The sequence below is a fragment of the Halichoerus grypus genome, chromosome 9 (assembly GCF_964656455.1).
Source record: "Halichoerus grypus chromosome 9, mHalGry1.hap1.1, whole genome shotgun sequence".
Classification (NCBI taxonomy): Eukaryota; Metazoa; Chordata; class Mammalia; order Carnivora; family Phocidae; genus Halichoerus; species Halichoerus grypus.
The window spans coordinates 72,567,026-72,593,337 of record NC_135720.1 but is presented as its reverse complement, the minus strand read 5'-3'; the positions used below and the strand labels follow the sequence as shown (position 1 = coordinate 72,593,337).

General features: G+C 38.4%; 1 long non-coding RNA gene across 1 annotated transcript in view; it reads left to right on the top strand.

Annotated features, from left to right (window-relative positions):
- Positions 1-26,312, top strand: part of LOC118541378 (uncharacterized) — a 43,248-nt gene that overhangs the window by 5,755 nt on the left and 11,181 nt on the right. The window lies entirely within an intron of this gene.

Sequence of the window (26,312 nt, the reverse complement as noted above, 5' to 3'; positions counted from 1 at the left end):
CTTAAGATCCCCATGTGGGTGAGGTGGCATCTTTCTTCCAATTTATAACTCAGGGACTTAGGCTGACCCCTTCTTGTAGCTATGTCATTTAGAACTTGACTTCCAAGTTTGATGGTGGAAAGGAAAGAGAGGATGTGTGGGGAAAGCATACCCATTCTTAATTACCTCAGCCTGGAAATGACACTTGTGACTTCGGTCACATTCTGTTGGCTAGAAATCAATCCCATAGCACTGTGTACCTCCAGAGGAATCTGGGAAATGTAGTATTTCCTTTTTTTTCCCAGGAAAATGAAAGTAAAACAAGATACTTGATGTCTAAGTAGCTTTTTCTCTGTCACAAGTTTTGAAGGGCAATTCCTCTCTTTGCTGGACAAGAGAACTTCCAGACTAGTATGCCCCATACTCAAAGGACAAGGAGAACAGAAAGCACTATTTAATCAGGTACAAAAACTAAGATGAATACCGTAGGCCAATATTTGGATTTGGCTCTACAGAGCTAGTGGAAGGACAAAGTTCTCTTTGAGGTCAGGGAGAATTACATTCTGTGAAATTGAAACCAGGTATCTGGAGGAAGATGGGGATGTAAGGAGCCAAAGGATATCCCCTTATTGTGGAAAGAGCTATATCAGTGTGAAAAGCCCTAAATCCATCTCTTACAGATTTCCATAGTCTTTTTATTACCAGAGTTGTTTCCAGTGACTTGGAACTTGGGAAGATTGAGCCAACAAGCTATGGTGATATTCCAAAGTCCAGGAATTAATCACGTCTTTTCTGGCCTTTTACTTTTAGTCCTGATACATACTATCAGCACTCTCCCTTCCTTCTCATCTTGGTTAACATTTTATTTGTATCTTTAATGATTTAACAGATGTCAAACTTTGTTATGGATTTGACAAGGGCTGACATTGCTCAAACGTCTTTGCCCAGGTCTGGCCCATTTATGAGGGGATAACAGACCACTGATGTCATTTTCATGTGCTTTGATGGAAGTTTTAGTGTCCCAACTCCCCTGTGGGAGGAGTTTTACACTTCTAAAGTGGTTGCAGCCTTCTTGTTAAGTTCTTTCCCCAACACGCATTTTACCTTCTCAATGAACAGTTTTTGTAATACCATTTTAGGATATTTGGTTCAACACCAGTCAGATCAAATTTTCCAGATGAGATGTATAGTTAAGAGAAGAAAACTTGAAATCTTCAGCTTCTAGGGGAGATGATGGACATTGTACATTGATCTGTATTTCCAGTCTTCAAAGAGATTAGGAAAAAAAAAAAACAAACCTTTGTGTTGTCTGTTCTTAGAACAGTTGCATTTATTGTTTAAAATAGCCTGACATATTATTCTCATTCCTGAACTTATACATGAGCAGGTCTTAGAAGTTCTGCCAGAACCTTAGAAACTGCTTGATTGGTTAGTATTCACCGGCCATATTTAAAGCACCCAAAGAAGGTGTAGCCAAAGAGAGGAACTAAATGGAGATCCATTGAATGCCAGAGACAAGTTGTGAACTATGCTGACCACGGAGAAGACCGGGCCTTCACCTTCAAGAGTTTATAGCCATATGAACTGTGTGAAAAATAAAAAATAAATTAACTGTATTAAAAGGGCACGAAAAGCATGGTCTGAGGCGAACTAATGAAAATACCTAAAGGAAACATAGGTAAAAGTATTTGGCTGATACTTTTTTAGGTGGAAGTATAAAAAATGTCCAAGTAGGAGTCAGGGCCAAGTAAAGGAGTAAGAGTTGAGAGGTTGTTTCTAGTGCAGATCCTTTCACTACTGCTTGTGTGACTTTGGGGGAAGTTCTTTAACTTTTATAAGACTCCTTTACCTCAACTGAAAAACAAAGCACTGTGGATCCTGGCAAATACGTTAACTGATTGTGTGGATCCGATGACACAGCGTCTTTGAGAGTGCTTTAAAATGGTGAAGTGCTCCATCAAGGTAAAGGCGAAGAGAAGCCTTAGTTCTGCACTCTCAACTCTCTTCTTCATCTGTCCCCCACCCCCTCATCTACGCACAAACTGCCAGGACTCTTTTATTGCAGTGCAGAAAAAAACACTTTTGGGTGGAGGTGGTATGGATGTGTTAGTTTTTTGGTATGCTACTTGGCACCACAAGTATATGTAAAAAGAGTAATTTGGATGAAGACCTTTTTTTTCCCTAAAAATTTGCTTCCAGCTGCTGAAATCATTTACTATGTGAATGGAAACATAATTTAACAACAGTAAGTTGTGGCACTTGGTGGAGACACTAGATCATTTCTCTGAAAATCAATTTGCCAAATTACCAATTGCAGGAAACCAGCAAGCATATATCTTTTACCCAATGGAGGAGAGTTTGTAAAGAGACTTTTTACCAGCAGAGGTAGAGGCAGGGGCAGGGCATACACCTGCAGAAATAGAAAAGGCTATAAAGTGTGTTTAAAAGGAAGCTCATCCATTCACATCTTCATGTTGAGTCTTGGAGAATTGCTTCAGCATCTGAAATGTGACTCACGTGAGAAATTGATAAGTGAGCTACTCTATCAAATCATCTATGGAAACTACTGGTGTGAACAATCACCAAAACTAAACTTTCAAAAAAATTCAGCAGTAACTCAGTGAATTCAACAACTTGATCAGATCGGTAGAGGGTGACCATTGATTTAAAAGAGAGTGGCGGGGCACCTGGGTGGCTCAGTCAGTTAAGCGTCTGCCTTCAGCTCAGGTCATGATCCCAGGGTCCTGGGATCCAGCCCCAGGTCGGGCTCTCTCCTCGGCGGGGAGCCTGCTCTCTCCCTCTCCCTCTGCCTGCAGCTCCCTCTGCCTGCAGCTCCCCCTGCTTGTGCTCTCTCTCTCTCTGTCAAATAAATAAATAAAATCTTTTTAAAAAATAATAAATAAATAAAAGAGAGTGGGTTGTGTCTGCACTGCTTTCCCCATTGTGTGTGTGTGTTGAGGAAGAAAGAGCACTGCAATGGTGCTTTTAGGCAATGGGGATCTTCAAAGCGGGGTGAGAGTTAAGATCATAGTATCCTATAGTTTATGCGGTTTGGAGCAGGATCCAGAATGGTTTTGAGGCTAGGACAAGAATGGAGACAAATGGTGGGTGTGAGATGGCCACAGAACCCAAGTGTATAGGTCCTGTCCCACGAATACTGGAGTCCAGACACAGAGAGGCCAGTCAGATTTCAGAAGCACACACAGCCGGTTTAGAGCTCTGATGAGAAATGGCTCTGGAGCTCCCCGGGTGGGCAGAAGTGTGGGTGGACAGCACGAGTGCCAGTGTCTGAGAGCAGTGCAGGACCAAGGCAGTTGATGCTGGATCAGAAACCAGGAACCCCACCTTCTGGCCCCAGTGCTTCCTTTAAATTGATGGAGACCAGTGCTTCTCAAATTCTCTACGAAGGACTTTTTTTTTTTTTTCATTTCCAATCCATTTAGGACTGACCCATGGTCTCGGTGTAATGACATACACTCAGCTTGTGCCACATGTGACTTACCAAATAAATTAGGTGACACTTGAACTGGTCTACACTTAATTCAGTGAGATGACTCTATTGATCATGGGCTTGCATGTCTCAGAAATGTCAAAGTGTTGTAAATCTTGAAGTGTTTGTTCTCAATTTTGATCTCTCTTTTTGAACTAATAACAAAGAATTTAGGGACTGTCACTGGAATAGGTGTTTTCAAAGTTGTTTTATACTTTGACATTTTACTTATACAGACGTGGGAGGTTGACTCATCTTTCAAATACTGTGATGCTTCCTTTATGGGTCATGGTTAGAGGATGAGATTGTGAAACTGCATATTGGGGAATGCTTCAGAAAAAAAGAAGCTAAAAATGCTGGTTAAGAAGATACTGGTTGTCTTGCAGCCTCCATTTCTCCTTCTCCTTTAGTAGTAGAACCACAGTCTCTAGCTGTGGAAGAGAAACTGCATTTCCCAGCCTCCTTGCCACTGGGAGTGGTCATTTGTTGAGTTCTGGGCAGTAGCATATAAGCAGAGATGGCATGACATCTTCTGGGAAGCCTGAAAGGGAAAGAACTGGAATGGGGACGTAATTGCTAGGGCTCCACCATTGCTATCTTTAGCTGCCTTAGAATTGGAAGCCCTGAAATGTGCAGCGACAAGACAGATAAAACCTCTGTCCCTTTCACCGTGGACTCAATGTGCCACACTAGTCTGCAAGATCAGAACGGGTATGTAGGAAAGAAATAAGATTCTGTACCTTTTTAAAAAAGGTTTTATTTATTATTTATTTTTTAAGATTTTATTTATTTGAGAGAGAGAGAGAGAGCATGAGCAGGGGGAGGGGCAGAGGGAGAGGGACAAGCAGACTCCCCACTGAGTGGGGAGCCTGACCCGACCCAGGGCTGGATCCCAGGACCCTGAGATCATGACCTGAGCCAAAGTCAGACACTTAACTGACTGAGCCACCCAGGCACCCCAAGATTCTGTATATTTAAAGAAAGTGTTATTTTGGTATTTCATTTATTTGCTGAACCCAATCCTAAGCAATGTAAGTTCAATTTAAAAATCCTTATATTTTTTTTAAAGTATTTATTTAACAAAACATAGCTCACTTTCTTAATCCTTAAACTGAGAATTTAAAATGTGATTTAATCTTTGTGTGATTAACAAGAATCAGGGCACCTGGCTGGCTCAGCACTTTAAGCCTCTGTCTTTGGCTCAGGTTATGATCCCAGGACCCTGGGATGGCGTCCTGCCTGGGGCTCTCTGCTCAGCGGAGAGTCGGCTTCTCCCTCTGCCTCTGCCCCTCCCCGCTGCTTTTGCTCTCTCTCATATAAAAAATCTTAAAAACAAACAAACAAAAAACAAGAATCACCACAAAGAGCTATGATTATATGTGCCAACATCTAGGAGACCACAACTACCGGCTTATGAGGACCGTGTTTATAAGATTGCCTACCTTATCAGCTCCACCTCTTTCTACTTTCAGTGGGCCTGCATCTAGAAGGTAGAACAATCTGTTTAACAACTTTTTCTGCCTCCAGATAGCTGCACCATGGAAATCAAACATATTAAAACTGGGTAGATCAATTCCCCATCTCTTTATTAAACACTTAACTAATGTGCCGAGCACTGAGCTAAATGTCAGGCAGACACAGATAAATCGGGATAATTCTTGCTCTCAAGTTTTTAAAATCCAGTGGGACGTTGTCTGTGACATCAACAACATATTCTAGGAGCATGAAAGAGGGAGCTGTTGTTTTGTCGGGTGTTGGAGTGGGGCTGTTAGGAGAAGTGGGAAAGGCTTCACGGAAAATGTGACAGTGGAGCTGGGTCCTGATGTGGGATACTACCACAGGCATGAGTGTGGTCAGGTCACTCGTAGGGACACATGAGAGTCATGGCAGGGTTGGAGTGGGTAGCATATTGGGGAAGTGGCACGGGGAGGCTGGGACTTGTGGCTGGAGAGGGAAGTTGAAGCCATATTTAGAAGGACTTTCAATGTTTTATTTAAGGTTTTGGTCTTTGTGAGCAGTTGGGAGCATTGAAGTGTGTTATTTATTTGTATGATTCTTTTTTTAAGTTTTATTTTAATTCAATTAATTAACATATAATGTGTTATTGGTTTCAGAGGTACAGGTCTGTGATTCATCAGTCTTATATAACACCCAGTGCTCATTACATCACATGCCCTCCTTAATGTCCATCACCCAGTTACCCTATCCCCCTCCCCCCTCCCCCCTCCCCTCCAGCAACCCTCAGTTTGTTTCTTATGATTAAGAGTTTCTTATGGTTATTTGTAATTCTAAGCTGGACATAGATATGACACAATCTCTAATATTAGGGAAATAAATCAGACAACACTGTGAAAGATATATTGAATGGGAAAAAAATCATAGGAATCTACTGCAGTTTATTATATACTATGATATACTACAGTATAGATGAGAATAAATCTCAAAACATTGTACATGAGGGAGAGAGATGCTTGTGAGATATGTTTTTAAAGAAACAAGAAGACTTAAGGGGGTTGGTTGTATATGTGGGATGAGGGAAAGGGAGGAGTGAGTTCCAATGTGGGTAATGATACTGATATCAGACTCAAAAGGAAAATCAATTTTAGGGAGAAAGGTGATTTTAGTACATCATAGCATGTTAGGATAAGTCCTAAAGGACATCAAGGTTTAGTGTTTTTTCCTCTGCTATCCTTAGCAAATGGTGCTCAGTGATGCTCAGTGGTGCTCAGTGGTGCTCAATGGTGCCCACTGCACAGTAACAAAAGTATGCTGAGTTAATGACTAAATAATTCAACTACTAGAAGGGCCTAGGTCAGCAGCATCTGTGATACTTGAAGCTGTGGGAGCTGATGGAATGAACAATCATAAGCATGAACAGAAGTGAAAAGAGAACTTAGGAACCTTAGGAAATCTTTTTTTTTTTTTTAAGATTTTATTTATTTGACAGAGAGAGACACAGCAAGAGAGGGAACACAAGCAGGGGGAGTGGGAGAGGGAGAAGCAGGCTTCCCACCAAGCAGGGAGCCCGCCGCAGGGCTCGATCTCAGGGCCCTGGGATCACGACCGGAGCCGAAGGCAGACGCCCAACGACTGAGCCACCCAGGCACCCCAAACCTTAGGAAATCTTATTAAGGAATAAAGAGGAGAGCCAGTGAGAATTTCTCAGAAGGAGTGATCAGATAAAAATGTGTTCTAGAAAACAATGTAAGACAGTTTTAAGATTAAGGTAGTGGTGAATTCTACTAAGTGCCACCAAAGAGGAAAGTTTCATGAGGACTAAGGTCAACAAATTTGGAATTAAGAATGACAGTGATCATATAGATCAACTTCTACAGAGTGATCTCTATAGAGCAATTTCTATAGCCACATACCCCCACCTTCATTTCTGATTCAATTGGTCAGGGATATTTACATTTCTAGCAAGTTCGCAGGTAATACTGCTGCCAATCCAAGACCATACTTGGAGAACCACTGCTATAGAATACCAGAGAGAGAAAACAACTGGATTATTTCAGGATGAAAGAGAAATAGTTTCCTCCTAAACTAAAAGTGTCTGAAAAGTGGAGAAAGGGGGGGGGGGGCAAAAAGAAAGGCATTCTACTCACTAATTAAGACTTCATCACCTCCTGGTGGAGAAGTAACAGAATAGATTTTTCTTAAATATTTGAAACTGAAGAATTTTTGTCAAGACATGCAACCTCTTTGAATTTCTGTTTTCTATTCTTTATAAAATAAAAGTAATAATAAAACCAAACTCTGTGCATTGTTCTTGGGAATAAATTAAATATTATGACAGTAATATGATAGCATTCACCTCAGTGTTTGGTGCTCAAATAAATAATTGGTTGAGTCAGAGCATATACATTATTTATCCAAAAGCAAAATAGCCTGTACATACATTAATGTATCTGGTAATAATTAAAATTGCCAATACAAATTTCCAGCAGCCCTCCAAAATATGTTTTTATAATTGGCTCTCCATTGCTATCTATAAATTATAAATTGAGCATGCGTAAAGGGTTTGATGACTGTTTTCAGGGACAGTGAAATTTAATACTACATACCAAAAAGATTTTTCCTTCTTTCTCTTTGAATATGTGCTGTTCCAAAATTTCTGTCTCCTGAAATATTTTCATCTGGTCACTTTTTAAAATAAACATTTCAGTTAATCATTTAACATTTATTTCACTAATGTGATGAGAGAATATAAATCACTAAAATGTGTTTGAGTAAAGACAATGAAAATCTATTCAAATAAAAGAGTGAATGTTTGCTGAAGAATTTAATAGGAATCCAAACAAACACTGTCAGTATTCTTTATTAAACGAATGAAGAATTCCTTTAAGTCATACTATGATTAAGTAATGAATCCACAAGACCAGGTAGACAAACCAGGATCTTGAGAAATAAAATTTAAATATGTCTTACAAATATTCTAATCCAGTAGTTATCTTTAGGTAGGCAATAGTTATTGAATGTGCTTCTTTTGATTATATAACAATGATATTTTAAAATTGTGTATGCATATTAAGGAAAATATTATCTGTGATAATATCAACTTCATATAATTGTTCTGAAGATTAAATTAAATAGTATCTATAAAATATGTACATTACTTGGAACAAAGTAAACATGATAATAACAACAATAACAAACATAATACTATTAATATTTTTGTGTGAAGTTATGGTTAAGTCATTACTACATTTGCTTAATTTAATCACTATTACTTTACCATATAGTAGGTAAGTATTATCCTTAGCCTCATTTTACAGATGAGGGAAATTAAGACTTAGTGAGGTGAAGTAACATCCTAAGTAACACAACAAATAAGTAGTGGAACCAGTATTAGAACCCAGAACTCTAGACCCAGAGCTACCCTCTCCTACCCATTAACCACTACAATATAACACCTCCATGTGTTGGCTGTGTACAGTATGCATGTATCTAATAGAAATGTTAATAAGAGAAAGCATAATACTAAATATGTATCCGATACATTTAATTTGAAGTATTTAATTACAAAGCATGCCGAAGTTAACTTGAATATAGAAAATGTGTCTAAAAAGAGATGGTGATCATGTAGATAGATAGTTACTAAAACTTGCCAAATAAAATGTCACACACATTTAGCAAATCATGTATCTGATAAGGGGCTTGAATCAAGAGTAGATAAAGAACTCTAATAACTCAATAATAAGAAGACAATCCAATTAAAACTGGGCAAAATATCTGAATAGACATATAAATGGCCAATAAGCACAAGAAAAGGTGCCTGATATCATTAGCCATCAGGGAAATGCAAATCAAAAGCACAATAAGATACCATTTCATATTTACTAGGATGGCTAGAATCAAAATGTCAGAAATAACAAGTGATGGTGAGGATGAGAAAAAATTGGAACTTTTATACACTGCTGGTGCGAATGTAAAAGAGTACATAGCCGCTTTGGAAAATAATCTGTCAATTCCTTAAATGATTACACAAGAGTTAACATATGACCCAGCAATTCTACTCCTAGATAGGTACCAAAGAGAAATGAAAGCATAATTCATCCAGAAACTTGCATATGAATGTTTATAGCAGCGTTATAATAGCCAAAAGGTGGAAACAATCCAAATACCCATTGACTGATAAATGAATTAAAAGGGTAGATCCACACAATGGAATATTATTTGGCCATGAAAAGAAATGACGTTCTGATACGTGCTACAACATAGGTGAAACTTGAAAACATTATACTAAGTGAAAGAAGCCACACAAAAATTTGTTTCTATACACTCACAATGAACTATCTGAAAAAGAAATAAAATAAGTCCATTCATTGTAGCATCAAAAACAATAAAATACTTAGGGATAAATTTAACCAAGGAGGTGAAAAAATAAATAAATTTAACCAAGGAGTTTTGTGTATGCTGAAATCTGAAAGACATTGATGAAAGAAATTGAAGAAGACATCAATAAATGGAAAGATATCCCATGTTCAAGGATTGGAAGAATTAATATTGCTAAGACGTCCATACTACCCAAAGCCATCTACAGATTAAATGCAATCCCTACCAAAATTCCAATGGCATTCCATGTATATAGTGGAATATTATTCAGCCATAAAAAAGAAGAAAATCCTGCCATTTGTGACAACAAGAATGTACCTGGAGGGCATTATGCTAAGTGACATAAGTTAGACCTAGAAAAAAACCTACTGAATAATCTCACTTGTATGTGGAATCTAAAAAAGCTGAACTCATAGGAACAAAGAATAGATTGGTGATTTCCAGGGGCTTGTGGAGTGGGGTAAGTGCAGAAATGTTGGTCAAAGGGTACAGACTTCCAGGTATAAAATGAATAAGTTCTGGGGATTAATGTATAAAATGGTGACTATACTTAACAATACTGTATGGTATACTTGAAAGTTGCAAAGAGAGTAGATCTTAAATATTCTCACCCCTGCCCCCCCCCCCACAGAGGTAACTATATGAGGTGATGGATGTAACTAACCTTATTGTGGCAATCATTTCATAATATTTACATATTTTTGTGTGAAGACCCATTACAGCTGGTGGAAGGGAATAGAGAAGTCTCTCTGAGGGAGGGGCAAGAACACTTCTATCCTAGACCATTAGAGGTCTTCTACAGCTGAGAGCTGGGTCTTCTTCATCACCAAGAAGGCCCCAGCCTTACAATCCAGTGACACAGTTCGTGCCTAAAACTGAGGCTTAATTCTAGAACAAGAGTAAACATTTCCCTCAACCCCTAAAACACAAACTAAGAATCAACAGCTAATAGCAGTCTACTGCCTGGAGAAGGGCATGGGAATGCAGGAAGACCTATCCGAGGCACAGGAACAAAGGAAAGACCTAAAAGTGAGGGTGGGGCAGACACTAGGAAAAGCCTCTGGCAAACTACCCCACCACCCTAAATACAAAGTAATTCTATGGGAATTTGAAACATATGGTGCACTGAGTGTAACCTGAGTAACAACATCCTCCACACCCATTTAAATTTCTGACTAAATTCACTCAACGCCCCCCAAACTAAAGGCCTAGCAGAAGAAAAGATATGCCCATTTCCATGCATAAAATCTATTTCCTTTGGTCTCCATTGTACTGCACAATATATCTAGGTTCAACAAAAACTACTGGGCATACAAAGAAGCACGAAAAAAATACAACACGATTTCAAGAGACAAAATAATGGACAGACTAGACCAAGATATAACACAGATGTTGGAACTATTGGGTAGGAAATTTAAAATGATTAATATGTCAAAAATCTAGTGGAAAAGGTGTACAATATGCATGATTAGATGGGTAATATCAGGAGAGAGATGGAAACTATAAGAAAGAATGAAATGGAAATGCTAGGAAAAAATCACTTTAAGAGAGATGAAGGATGCCTCCAATGCCTGCTTGAGTCATCAGTAGAATCAATACAGTCATGGGAGGAATCAGTGTACTTGAAGATAGATTGATAAAAATCACCCAAACTGAAAAAGGAGGAGAAAGAGGAAAAGGGGAAACAGAACAGAGCACTCAAGATCTGTGGAACAATAACAAAAGTCTAACATACGTGTAATTAGAATCCCAGAAGAAAAGAAAGTGAATAGGACACAAAATATCTGTTCTTAAGAAGAAATAATGGCCGGGGTGCCTGGGTGGCTCAGTCAGTTAAGCATCTGACTTTTGATTTCAGCTCAGGTCATGATCTCAGGGTCCTGAGATTGAGCCCCATGTGGGCCCCATGCTCAGCGGGGAGTCTGCTGGAGATTCTCTCTATCCCTCTCTCTCTGCCCCTCCCCCTGCTCGCTTGCATTCTCTCTCTCAAATAAACGTTAAAAAAAAAAGATATAATGGCTAATAATTTTCCAAAATTAATCAAAGATTCCAGTCAACAGATCCGAGAAGTTCAGACGATATCAATCAGGATAAAAACAAATACACTGGGTGCCTGGGTGGCTCAGTCTGTTGAGCCTCCAATTCTTTGATTATGGCTCCGGTCATGATCTCAGGGTCCTGGGACTGAGCCCAGCATTAGGCCCCCCACTCAATGTGGAGTCTGCTTGTCCCTCTCCCTCTTCTCCTCTCCCTCTGCATGAGCTCTCTCTCTCAAATAAATAACTAAAATCTTTGAAAAAACCGCATGAAATACCCAAATATAAGTGCATTATATTCAAACTAGTGGAAACCATGGACAAAGAGAAAATCTTCTAGGCAGCCAGAGAAACAAAAGACAGATTATCTACAGAGGAACAAATCTAAGAATAACAGCAGATTTTTATCAGAAACTGCAAATCATAAGATAAAAAGAGTCATATCCTTAAAATGTTGAAAGAAAAATTATCAGAATTCTATACACACAAAAATATTTTTCAAATATGAAGAAGAATTAATGACTTTTCCAGAAAACAAAAAACTAAGAAAATTTGTTGCCAGAGGTCTGTGCTGAAATAAATCCTAAGGAATTCTATTCAAGCAGAAGGAATGTAACAACCAGACAAAAATTTGGATATACATAAAGAAGAGTGCTGGAAATGAAATAAATGATGAAAAATGTAATTCACTTTTCTTAATTCCTTTAAGACATAAATGATGGCCTAAAGCAAGAACAGTGGCAATGTACTGTTATATGTATTATGTAAAAATATTATATAAAATTAAAATGTATGACAAAAAGAACACCAAGTTTGGAAGCTTTAGCTAAATAATACTGTTGAAAGTGGACTCTGATTAGCTAAATATCTAACTTTCAAAACCTATGGAAACCATTAAAGCATTTTATACAGAGGTATAAAGAATAAGTGAATATTGAAGATAAAAAGGGAATCACAAAAAAATGCTCAATTAATATAAAGGAACAGAGAAAAAGAGGAAATAAGAACAAATGGAACAAACAGAAAGTGGCTAGTAGGATGGCAGACTATAATCCAACCATAGCAAAGATTGTATAAATATAAGTCATCTAATCATACCAATTAAAAGATAGGATTCTCAGACTGGATACAAAGCAAGACTCGGTTCTATGCAGTCTATAAGAAACCTACTTTAAACAGAAACATAGATTGAAAGTGAAAGAATGAGAAAAGATATGCTGCACAAATTCAAAAGAAAGAGAGTAGGGGCACCTGTGTGGCTCAGTGAGTAGAACATGCAACTCTTAATTTCTGGGGCATGAGTTTGAGCTCTATGTTGGGGGTAGAGTTTACTTAAAAAAAAAAAAAAGAAGCTAAAGTAACTATATATACATATATATTTTAAAAAGTAATCTTTACACCCAACGTGGGGCTTGAACTCATGACCATGAAATCAAGAGTTGCATGCTCTACCAACTAAGCCAGCCAGGCACCCCTGGAGTAGCTATCTAATATCAAAGTAGATTTTTTTTTAAAGATTTTATTTATTTATTTGAGAGAGAGAATGAGATAGAGCATGAGAGGGGGGAGGGTCAGAGGGAGAGGGAGATTCCCCACTGAGCAGAGAGCCCGATGCAGGACTCGATCCCGGGACTCCAGGATCACGACCTGAGCCGAAGGCAGTCGCTTAACCAACTGAGCCACCCAGGTGCCCTAATATCAAAGTAGATTTAAGAGCAAGTAATATTATCAGGGATAAAGAGAAACATTTCTTGATGATAAATTAGGGGTCAATTCATTATGAGGACATAATAATGATCAATGTTTATATACTTAATAACAAAGCTTCAAAATCCATACAGCAAAAACTGATAAAACTGAAAGAAGAAATAAACAGATTTACAATTATAGTTGAAGACTTGACACTTTTCTTTCAGTAATTAACATAACAAGTAGGTAGAAAATCAGTAAGGATATAGAAGATCTGAACAACAGTGAAGACTAACTTGTCTTAATTGACTTTTATAAAAACACTCCATCAACATCAGCAAAATGCATAGTCAACTATACTTAGAATATTTACCAAGATTGATTATATTCTGGACCATAAATCAAACCTTAAGAAAATTTAACAAATTGACATTAGACAAAGTATGTTCTCAGACCATACAGAATTAACTAGAAATCAATAACAGAACAAGATTTTTAAATAATAGTAAATTCTAACCCTTGCTTTGCTTGTTAGAATTTTGTCATCTGACCTCATTACTACTTCTTTTATATTTTAAAAACTATTGGTTGAAGAAGGTAGAGTCATCCCCTTTATAATGAGGGGGTCAACAAGAGTTGGTTGGAAGGATTCCTGGTATGGATGAAACAGTCAGTGATCAAGGACAAGCAGTTACATTTGGTCAGATAGAGCAGCAGTTCAGATATCCAGGCAGAGGAGGAAAGGATTAAAAGGAATTCAGCAACTAAAGTTCAGAACCAGAAAGTCAGGACTTAAAATGCTAAGACCAAAAGCCCTTGGCTTTTCAAGGTTAAAAAGCAAGGTAAATCAACAGATCATACTAGCTTAGCAATTGGATTCTGAGGCAATGATTTACTACGTCTCCTGTCTTTCCTTAGGGACAAAAACTGGTCTCAGAGCTTGGTTTAGTTGCCATGTAACAGCTAATGCCATTGGAAGGGAGACAGTTTGACTTCTTTTATTGTAAACAAAAAGATTAGTGCCTTCTGGAGGTTCTGGTCTTGAAGAATAAACAAAGTTTGGGTTTAAGCTTGGACACAGTAAGTTGAAAGGGTAGTATAAGAGAATTTTGAATAGTGTGTTCTTCTCATGGGCAAAGGGTCAAGTTGCCCAGAGCAGCTAATGGATTGATAAAGAGAAAACTGATCCTTGTGGGTTCTCTTCCTCCAAGTAAGTCTTCCAGTCCCTCTTCCATTTCATTCTATGTGAATCACCTGGGATCACGACCATTAAGACACATCTAAACGTGCTTAGGATCCTACAATGGCTTCCCAGTATCTGCAGAATAATATCCAATTTGTGACCTATACCCCACATTTCCATGCAAACATTTCACCACTTCTTCACCAATGCTTATATCACTATCACACCAAAACTTAACACTTTCTTAAAAAGATTGTGCTCATTTAAGCCTCCATATCCTTCTCACCTTCTATTCCCTTTAACTCAAATATTCTTTCACCTACTTTTTACCCATCAAACTTGCATTTATCTTTAAATATTGTTATTTAACAATATTTAATTGCCAGTTCTCTATGCATGTCATTGCTACCCTTTTCCCCCAACAGCAATTATTCACTGCTCCTTAGATCTTTGTTTATAACTTACTACACTACATACTTTTCTTAAATTTTTAAAAAGATTTTATTTATTTATTTGAGAGAGAGAGCAGAAAGAGTGAGAGATAGAGAGCATGAGCTGGGAGGAGAGGGAGAAGCAGGCTTCCCGCTGAGCAGGGAGCCCAGTGTGAGAATCAATCCCAGGACCCTGGGATCATGACCTGAGCCATAGGCAGATGCTTAAAGGCAGATGCTTAACTGACTGAGCCACCCAGGCACCCTGCTTTTTAGATTTCAGATTTTTATATTCAGTTTTAATTTTTATAAAAGTGAGAGAAGCATATGAGTTAAAGATGCAGTAGCTCTACAGGATATTATGAAAAGAGCAGTTCACTGTTTTCACTATTTCTAATTCCCCAATAGAAAAATTTCAGTTTGGGGGCTGATTATTTTGTACTTGCCTTCATCCTGCTAATTCTTTTTTTTTTAAGGCATTATCTATTGTCCTTCAAGGTGGAAGATGAGAAATTAGGTCTCTTTCACACCTCTCCCTTCTCATACTTGCATACTTTCCATCTCCACTCCTCAGAATATAGTTATATCATAATTTTAGTTAGATACCTAGTCAGTTACATTTTTATGACCATGTAAATGTTATTTCAGGTGAGCTTATCTGTTCTCAAATGTCAGATCTTCCTTTTAATACATTAAAACACGTTACACTTTCTACCAGATTTATATCCCAGAGCCTTCTGACCTGCTCTAATTTGTACTAGTTACTCTCTAGGCACTGTTCTTGTTCTGGGATAAAAGGGAATCCTTCCTCCCTCTATTATTGGATTTGTTAGTTGGATTCAGTGTTCCCTATTTCATGGTGTGCTTCCTTGATTTGATGGAACACCTTCTTCCATATCTTCCTGACAAAGAACACATGCAGGATAAAATTGTTCAGAGCCTGAATGTTTGAAAATGTATTTGTTTTATTCCTTCATTTGACTGATAGATTTGCTTAATATATTTCAGATTGGAGGGGCACCTGGGTGGCTCAGTAGGTTAAGTGTCCAACTCTTGATTTCGGCTCAGGTCATGATCTCAGGGTCATCGGATTGAGCCCCACATGGGGCTCTCCACTGGTTGTGGAGTCTGCTTGAGATTCTCTCTTTCCTCTCCCTCTGCTCCTCCCCTGCTCTCTCTCTCAAATAAATAAACAAATCTTTTATATATATATATTTCAGATAGGAAACAAATTTTCCTCAAAATTTATTATACCCATTGTATCCATTATTTATATCCATTTTCTTCTCTTTTCTGTGTTACTCTTGATAAATCTAGCTTCCTGATTCTTTTTTTTTTTTTTTTTTTTTTTAAAGATTTTATTTATTTGACAGAGAGAGACACAACGAGAGCAGGAACACAAGCAGGGGGAGTGGGAGAGGGAGAAGCAGGCTTCCCGTGGAGCAGGGAGCCCGACGCGGGGCTCGATCCCAGGACCCTGGGATCATGACCTGAGCCGAAGGCAGACGCTTAACGACTGAGCCACCCAGGCGCCCCATAGCTTCCTGATTCTTGATCCTTTGGGTATAATCTGTCTTTTCCCACTGGAAATTCTATAACATTTTTATTCCCAGTGTTCTGAAATTTCATGGTTATTTTGGTGTAGGTCTTTTTTTTTTAATTTATTATGCTGAACATTAGATGGACTCATTCAATTGAGAAACTCTAGTCCTTTGGATATGAAAAATTTTCATGATTGCTTTATGGATTTTCCCCTTACCTTTATGTCCTTTTTGGGGGGTCATTTTCTGAAATTCCTTTTGTATGATTGTTGGACCTCCTAAGCTGACCTTTTACTTCTTTTTTTAACTTTTTTCTCATCTATTTTACTTCAGTTAATCCTTATGCTCTAGTTTCTTGGAAATTTTCTCAATTTTATTTTCCATCTGTCCTATATGATTTTTTATTTCTGCTATCATATTTTAATTGCAAAAAGTTCTTTATTTTTTCTCTAGACATTTCTTTTTAAAATCCTCTGTTTTGGTTTATGAAGGCACCTCTCCTATTTCTTATCTTGTTGTAGAGTAACAGTTGTTTTCTCTGTGACTGTTAATAGATTTTTTCCCCAAATGTTTCATCTCACTGTACTGTTTCCTCTAAGATGCTTTTTTCCCCCTGGGTTTACATCTGCTATGGACCAAATTATGTCCCCCTAAAATTCATATGTTGAAGCTTTAACCCTCAATGGGACTATAGTTGGAGATAGGGCTTTTAGGTAATTAAGGTTAAATGAGGTCATAAGGGTGGGGCCCTAATCCAATAGGGTTGATGTTCTTATAACAAGACACATCAAGAGAGTTTACTTTTTCTTTGTGCCATGTGAAGACACAGCTAGAAGGTGGCTGTCTGCAAGCTAGGAAGAGAGCTCTCACCAGGAACTGAATTGACCAACACTCTGATCTTGGACTTCCCAGCCTCTAGAACTATGAAAAATAAATCTCTATTACTTAAACTACCATTCTATGGTATTTTGTTATGGCAGCCAGAGCAGACTAAGAAACATGTTTCATAACAGAAATTTTTCTTGGGTATTTGGTAATCCTTGACTACTCCAGCACCCAGATATGGTCTAACTGGACTTGATGCTCAGGCTTCCCAGGTAGCTGCATGGAAGGTCCTAATAATATATCCAGAAGTGCTGAAAAGTTAACAGCTCTTAGGGCACTCTTTGACCAATGGAAGACAGGAAACAGAAATGAACAAGCAAATAAATTGCTCACTTTTCTCCCTCCTTCCTCTCAACAACAGACTGTTCCAAGCTGTTACGATTCCATGTAGACTCTCTGGAGAAATACCATGTGACCAATTATCCATCCTGTGCTTTCTTGAGAAGTTGTGATGAATTGGCAATGCACTTTCTTGCATTTGCTTTCTTTTTTCTCTGTCTCTTTCCTTCTTCTCTTTCTGTTTTTTCCATTGGGATTATACTCTCCGAAAATGTGGCAGCATATTAGCTTTACTTCAGGATCTGTTTTAGGTTAGAGCAAAGGTCCTCGAATGTTAGTGTTCATAAAAATTACCTGGGGAATTCAATAAAATGCAGATTCTGATTCAATATTCTTGGGGTGGGGCCTCAGATTCTGCATTTCTAGCAAGCTCCCAAGTGATGCCAATGCTGCTGGTGCATGCACCAGATTTTGAGTCACAAAGCCATAGAAAGCACAGGATAAAGCACCTGGTATGAGAAGTGTTGTGGTAACAACCTCTGGTATGCTGTGGCATTACAATTATTAAACCTTTCACTTCTTGTTAATTGGGCTAAGGTGCAGGTGGATGACATAGCATCAGAACATTGTGTCTTCTGTACTTTAACATTATGGGAACAATGATAATTATAAGGACTGTGGTGTTTGGTGGCTGCTTTTGACATCACCAGAAGCCTTGCAAAAAAAATTATAGACTAAAGACAATTTTTAACCTATGTCATGCTGTGATAGCCAGAGGACCTTATGACAGCTTTAGAAAAACTTTCATCTCCTGCAGCTGCAGGAGTGACTGGGCTGAAATTTGGGCCTTTGATCTGAGTATAAGAGTAGCAAGAATGCAAAGAAAACTCAATGGTTCTTGTATATCTAAATCCGAGATCTGATAGAGAAAGAGTTGGGATCCTGAGAACTGGGATGAGAACGTTCATGTGAATGAGCCTGAGGACCATTAACTCCCAATTTCTCTGAATGCCCTGACCATCAGAAGCAAGTCCTTACTCCTTGCCAGAGGCTAGGAGCCTCCTCTTCCATGGACAGTATTCGATGACCTCACCTTAAGGATAATACCTCAGAAGATGATGCTGGTTGTCATTAAGGTCAACCCCTTACCGTATTTCATTGCCTCCAGATAAGAATCTGGGTCAGATCTCAGCACAACCCAAGCAGGGAAGTACAAGGCTGCTTCAGGAAGAAGCATTCACATGCCAAATGCACCATAGATAGCCACACATGCCGGCAGGAACATGGGAATACATGTAGGATTTCAAGGGGGCTAACTAGGAGAAGGTTCAGTATATAAATGGGTGAGACAAAATTCATTGTCATGGCAATTTCACATATGACTCAGGATTCAGTGTTTTGGTAAGTATGTCTATAGCTGGTCTTAGTTTGCTGAGATGGCTCCTGAGAGACTGGGCATGGCAATGGCTTATCGTAAACAAAGTATCAATGCTAGAACAAAGATCATGTCTTAAATCAGTGTTCAGCAAACTTATTCCATAAAAGGGCCAGATAATAAATATTTTGTAGGCCATAAGGTCTCTGTTGCAACTGCTCAACTTTGGTGCCCTAGCAAGAAAGCAGTCACAGTTAATACAAAAAGGAATGAGCATAGCTGTATGCTAATCAAACTTTATTTACAAAAGTAGGCTATAGACTAGATTTTGAACCCAAGCCTTAGTTTGCTGAACCCCGTATTATATTAAGTTAAAAACAGCATTGTGTGATAGAAAGAGCTTGAATTTTACAGAATAGTAGATCTGGATTTGATTCCTAGTTCTACTTACTACTGTGTAATTGTGCAAGTTACTTTATTTCTCAAGCCTCAGTGTTCTCATTTGTTAAAGTGGGCTTTATAACCTTTTGTGTTTTTGTAATAATTAAATGAGATGGTGAGATCATTTTTGCAAAATATCTGACATAGTATAAATGTTCCATAAATTGAAGCAATTATTTTATCTTTTTTTTTTTTTTCCTGAACAGCACCAGGCATATAACCCAGAACATTTTAGGTATTCAGTAAGTGCTGCTTAAAGAAAAGAGAAAAATCAGCGAACGGCTTTCTGTTCATGGTAGACTTTCCTAACATCTTTCTTGTCCTTTGTATAAATGCGCTGATCACCTGTGCATAAACCATATAATGTACTTCTAATTGTAAATCATTAAATTGGGATGTTGCCATAAATCAGTCTTGTGGCTTTCAGTCATGTGAGTGAGTTTTCCAAAAGTCTGATCACAGAAGAAATTGTTTGATCACTAACGTTCTCCTTGGAGCTCTGTTGCTTAAAGGTATCAGGCTCCCTGAAGATTTTCTCCTCCAAGTCTTCTCTAAGTTTGAGAGAGCCTGGGCTATTTTTGAGGCTTGCAGTATATTAAACAATAAAGAAATGCCAAGTGGAGTTAAAATAATGTGATACGATGTATTTTAAATGTTTACATGGAACAAAATAAAGCTTTTAACTCTCAAAATAGAATGTTTTCTATTCCCTTTTTAGTGTAGACTGTCATGGGTCTGAATATGATGCCCATGAAGACTGTGGGACTGGGGCATATAGACTTCAGGGTTCCACTCCTCTGAGCTTGACCTTGCTCAACTCATAAGACTTCTAACTTGTTGGCAATTTAAAGCATTTTTCAACAACTGTTTTATGCTTCTGAGAAATAGTTCTCCACTTCCATAAAGTGCACCTGGAAATATTGGTGCTTTTTGGATAATAGCTTTCATATTTCAAAATTAGATCTGATAACTTACTCTATGGTGGAATGAGAAAAACAGAAGCTCAGCCAGAAGAAATACTATAAAATGTAATTTGGGTTGATAGACCTAAAACTATGCATTGATAATAAGTATCATCCCACTTGGGGAAACATGTTTTAGAAATAAATACTATTCCTTTTATGAAGTTTGAAGAAATGATATATACATAGGCAGCATTAAAAGAAAATATCAGTGGTATCTTTTTTTTTAAATATTTATTGGTACTTTTTTTTTTAAGATTTTATTTATTTATTTGACAGAGAGAGAGGCAGGGAGAGAGGGAACACAAGCAAGGGGAGCAGCAGAGGGAGAAGCAAAGCAGGCCTCCCGCAGAGCAGGGAGCCTGATGTGGGGCTCGATCCCAGGACCCTGGGATCATGACCTGAGCTGAAGGCAGACACTTAACGACTGAGCCACCCAGGCGCCACCTCAGTGGTATCTTTTTAATATGGGTTGGTATAAATTATCCTTGGAGTCCTCTAGAACTAAAATGCTTTGCAATAATCTTTATGAGTGTGCTCATGCCCACAAAATTGAGTAATAAAGACTATGGGGACCCAGGCACAGAATCTTGCTGTATACAAGGGGTTCAAGAGATGGCAAGGAAACGTTTCTCCCTTACGATTACATACACTTGAACATCCTTCTGGCTATCAGAATTCTGATTCTATTAGCCCCTATTTTTAGTGGATTATATTGCATCAGGCACCCTAACATGAATGTTCATTTAAGGTTCCTTTAGAATGGTTACTGTTTCTTATTTATCATTGCAGCCATACCGTTGAGGAGACAAGTAAGAGCTTGATAATTATTTGTGGAAAGTTTTTGAAGGCATATGCTATTTTATTTGATTTTCACATCGACCCTGTATGAGATATGTATTATAAACCCAATTTTATAGACTAGAAGCTGCAGTAGCTGGTAAGTAGTGAAGATTTCACTTGGCACGAATATGATGAGATGTCTGGAGGGCAGAGTATTGTGACAAAGGCATCTGTGAAGCAGGAGAGTGAGGTTCTTGTCTCATGGAGGGAGTCAAAGAATGAATCTTGAGGACAAAGGAGAGTGAGTAAATAATTTTATTAAGCAAGGATACAGAAAAAGCTCTGAGGAGGGAGAGCGGTCCCGACAGGGTTGCCAGCATGAGCCTCCACTGACAGTCTTTTATTTAGACCTCTCTGACCAGGGAGCTTGGGACCTTAACATTCTTGTGACGTTGTGGTTTGAGTAAGGACTGGTGATAACATGTTTAATGGCTTACTTCTTTTTAGGGTCTGGTTATTCTTTGTTGGTCACAGGTGACTGTCATAAAAAAAAGACACCCCCCCACACACACACACACCTGGGACAGGGTGGCCTGGTTTGTTCCCTTATCTCTGGTTTCCTTATACCTCCACATTTTGGGAATTTCTGTGAGCCTGACCATGTAGCTCCCTACCTATCACTCCCTACCTATCGCTCCCTACCTTGCCCCCCGCCTGTGCCTTACTCATATGGAATTGGCTTGATGGGGCTTTCTTTGCATATAAAAAAACACAGTACTAACAAGGAGGAGCCTACCTGATATGAATACTCTTCTTCTTGGGCCAGAAGGTTGAGTAAGTGTGTAGTTTTGATCCAACTGAACTTAAATGGTCATGATATTGTTATTCCATAGTATCTATTCTGTATCAGACACTGGGATAGACATTGGCTTTTATATTGTTTCTAACTCTTAAGCCTCTGATGTTTTCCTGGAAACTTGGGGCAAGATTTCAATGAGCAACTGGATAGTGTTTAGATTGTATTTTAATTATTTGTTTTTCTGTCATATTTTTCCTTTTAGAGGCATATATTCCAGAGCAAAGATCATGTTTTATAATGAGAAGCAGCATGATATAAGGGAAGAAGGTGAAGTTTTGCAGTTAAACACATTGTCCCAGTTTATGGACAATGAAACTGAGGATTAATCAGATGAAGTAACTTGTCCAGTCATACTGTTGTTAAGTTGTGGAGATTGTATGAGAATCCAGGTTAGTGTAATTCAAAAGCTCACAGTAGTCTCCCTTCCCTCATATTCCCGAACAATGACAAAGGATCAAATTATGTGATGGTGATGTTGTTTGGTCCTAATATAGTTGGATCGTTTCTGCACTGGTCACGACATACACCTAGATTTATTGATGTCTCATATTCTATACTTCAGATCTGGGAAGAATAAATCAGACGGTGGAAACACATTCAAAAGAATAACCAACATATTAGTTGCTGTGTACAAATGTTTGAAGGTTCACTCATGTCAATTGTATTGTAATGCTTGACTTTCTCTAAGTGGTGTAGCTTTGATTGGAGCAGGTCCTTCTTCCACATGGTAAAATCAGGCTTGTGTGGTTTGAGAAGTAGTGCAAAACTCTGCCTATGATAGTTTCTAGTCAGGTTGAGCTACAACTGACCATACTACTATCTGAGAGCTTTCCTTCCTTTTTTTTTAAGATTTTATTTATTTATTTGACAGAGACAGGGAGCGGCAGGCAGAGGGAGAGGGAGAAGCAGACTTGCCACTGAGCAAGGAGCCCGACTCTGGGCTTGATCCCAGGACCCTGGGATCTTGACCTGAGCTGAAGGCAGACAATTAATTGAACCACCCAGGTGGCCCGAGAGCTTTCTGTTCTCAGGCACATGGCAGACATAGTTCTGTGGAACCTGGTAAAGTGATGCTTTTAAGCTGAGATTGAAGAGCCACATCAGCTAAAGAGACCTTTGGAAGACCTTCTGTGGCAAGCAAGCCAGGTGTTGGGCGCCTTCAGAATCCCAAGCCCCCCTGGGAGCACCCTAGATCAATAATTCTGCTGTTGATAACTTTTCTGACCTTCTGTGGAGATGATGTGTGTAAGAACCCAGAGTAAACTGAAGGCTGATGTTTCAATCTTGTTGCAGAGCATTGACCACGGAGACTAGTCCTTGCTGGGTGGTCTGCAACAGTATTGTTCCAGTTCAAAAGAATAAATTGGAAACTTGCCTGCATACACATTCATGAAACATTCTAATGGGTTCTGGCAGAAATTACTCATAAAGTGCTGCATTCTGAAAAACTGGTACAAAACCCAAACATCAACACAGAATATTTAAATTTATTTAATCATTTATTCTTTCATTAAACAAGTATTTATGGGCTGCCAACCATGTGCCAGGCACTATTCTAAACCACTGAGGCTCAAAGATGAATGAGATACAGTCCCTGCCCTCAAGTTGCTCACAGTCCAGTGAGGAGACAAATATATTAACGGGCAATTATAAAACAAGGTGGGATTTTATTGGCAAATATAAAACTGCAGGGGTATTATTGGAGCACCAAGAAAGGACCTCTAAACCAGCCTGGTGTGAAGATGGGGTTTTAGGGCGACTTCTTGGAAAAGGTGGCTCTTACGTTATCTTAAAATTGATGCTGTAGTATACCTGGCCAAATATAGATAGAATAATAGTCCATGTAGAGAAGCTTGGAGCAATAAAGCACGAAGAGGCAATGTGCCTTTTTTGAAAATGTCATGGAGTTTATTGTTGATGGAGCCCAGTTAGGATGATTATAATATGTCCAGAAGGCATAGTATCTTCTTTGTTTAAATTCACAGCCATAACCCTCCCTCTTAAGTTCTAATTTGGTGTGATCTACAGTTATCCATAACTTGAGTGATAAATCAGAGTTCAAATTATGAAATTTGAGTGTCCAGTAATCATTACCACAAAATAACTTGTGCTCTGTTTCTGGATGAAGATGCCTAAGGCTTGTTAGGCACATCTGAAACCACCATCCCTGCATCTTTTAGGCGTTAGTGATGGTACTAATCTTCACCATCCCTGCTGGTATGTGATATTGTTTTTTATTTACTCTCTTGTCCACGAAGCAAGAGCAGTTTCAAAGGTTTCCATTTGGTTTTCTCCACTCTGATAGCTCTAGCTCCACAAGCCAAGGGCCCAGTATGGGGGTTACTCAAACTCCCTAATGTGTCAATTCCAATGCTAAGGTAGGGAACTGAGGAAAGGGCTACCTGGTGGGTCCATGGAACTTGGAAGTCAGACTTCTGCCATCACATAGCATTTAATACCTGGCATCTAACATGGGGACCACATGATGATGCTTTGGGTCTCTGGGACTCAATGTCCCTTGAGACTGAATCCAGTAGCCTTGATAAGTTGGTATTTCCCTCTCCCCAGTGTACTCAGTCATCCAAGTATATGACCACAGATCCCAATGGGGAAGAACTGGGGAAAATCATTACAATATGTACTTTTCACAGTGTTACAGTGTTCTTCTTTGTAGGGACCCTTTCAAGTCAGGGGATTCTGGATCTGAAAACTGAGCAAGGGATTGTAACTTTTTTCCTGATTTTTTCCTGATTTCCAGATTGTAGGCACCACACTTGTTGACTACTGGTCCATTTTGTCCCTACAGGTGCCATTAATCATCACCATAACTCCTTATAGATCAATACCCCTTGACTACTCCTTTGGTCTTTCATGTCATTATCATTATGGTAACTTTTTTTTTTTTTTTAGTGAAGTGTAGTTGACATGTAATGTTACATTAGTTTCAGGTGTACAACAGTGATTCAACAACTCTGTATGTTATACTCTGCTCACCATAAGTATAGCTACCGATCTGTCACCACAAGATGCTATTACAATACCATTGACTCTATTCCCTATGCTGTACCTTTTATGTCATGACTTGCTCATTTCATAACTAGAAGCCTGTATCTCCCACTCCCCTTCACCCATTCTGCCCATCCTCCTCATACCTCCTCCTCTCAGGCTATCATCAGTTTGTTCTCTGTATTTATGGGTCTGTTCCTTTTTGTTTATTTGTTCATTTGTTTTGTTTTTTTAGATTCCACATATAAGTGAAATCATATGGTGTTGGTCTTTCTCTGTCTGACCTATTTCACTTAGCATAATACCCTCTAGGTCCATCCACGGTGCTGCAAATGGCAAGACTGGATTCTTTTTAATGGCTGAATAATATTCCATTTATATATATATATATATATATATATATATATATATATATGTACACACACACACACACACATATATACACACACCACATCTTCTTTATCCATTCATCTATCAATGAACACTTGGGTTGCTTCCTCATCTTGGCTAAATAATGCTGCAGTAGACATTAGGGTGCATATTTCTTTTTTAATTAGTGTTTTTGTTTTCTTTGGGTAAATACCCAGTAGTGGGATTACTGGATCATATGGTATTTGTATTTTTAATTTTTTGAGGAAACTCCATACTGTTTTCCACGGTAGCTGTACCAATTTACATTCCCACCAACAGTGCACAAGGGTTCCTTTTTCTCCTTCACCTTGCCAGTACTTGGTATTTCTTGCCTTTCTGTTTCTAGCCATTCTCATAGGTATAAGGTGGTATCTCGTTGTAGTTTTGATTCACATTTTCCTGAGAATTAGTGATGTTGAGCATCTTTTCATGTGTCTGTTGGCCATCTGTATGTTTTCTTTGAAGAACATTTTTAGTTAGATTATTTGTTTTTTTGGCGTTGAGTTGTATAAGTTCTTTATATATTTTGGATATTAACCCCTTATCAGATATATTGTTTGCAACTATCTTCTCCCATTCAATTTAGTTTAGTAGTAGGTTGCCTTTTTGTTTTGTTGATGGTTTCCTTCACTATGCAAAAGCTTTTTTATTTTGATGTAGTCCCAAGAGTTTATTTTTGCTTTTGTTTCCCTTGCCTCAGGAGACATATCTAGAAAAATGTTGCCAAGGCTAATATCAAAGAGCCTGTCTATGTTTTCTGTCTATGTTTTCTTCTAGGAATTTTATGGTTCCAGGTCTCTCATTAGGTCTCTAATCAATCCATTTTGAGTTTATTTTTGTATATGGTTTAAAAAAGTGGTCTAGTTTTCATTCTTTTGCCTATAGCTGTCTAGTTTCCCAGTGTCATTTATTGAAGAGACTGTCTTTTCTCCATTGTATATTCTTGCCTCTTTTGTCATAATTGATTGACCATATAAGCATGGGTTTACTTCTGGGCTCTCTGTTCTGTTCTATTGATCTATGTGTCTGTTTTTGTGCCAATACCATGCTGTCTTGATTACTATACCTTTATAGTATATCTTGAAATCTGGGATTGTGACACCTCCAGCTTTGTTCTTCTTTCTCAG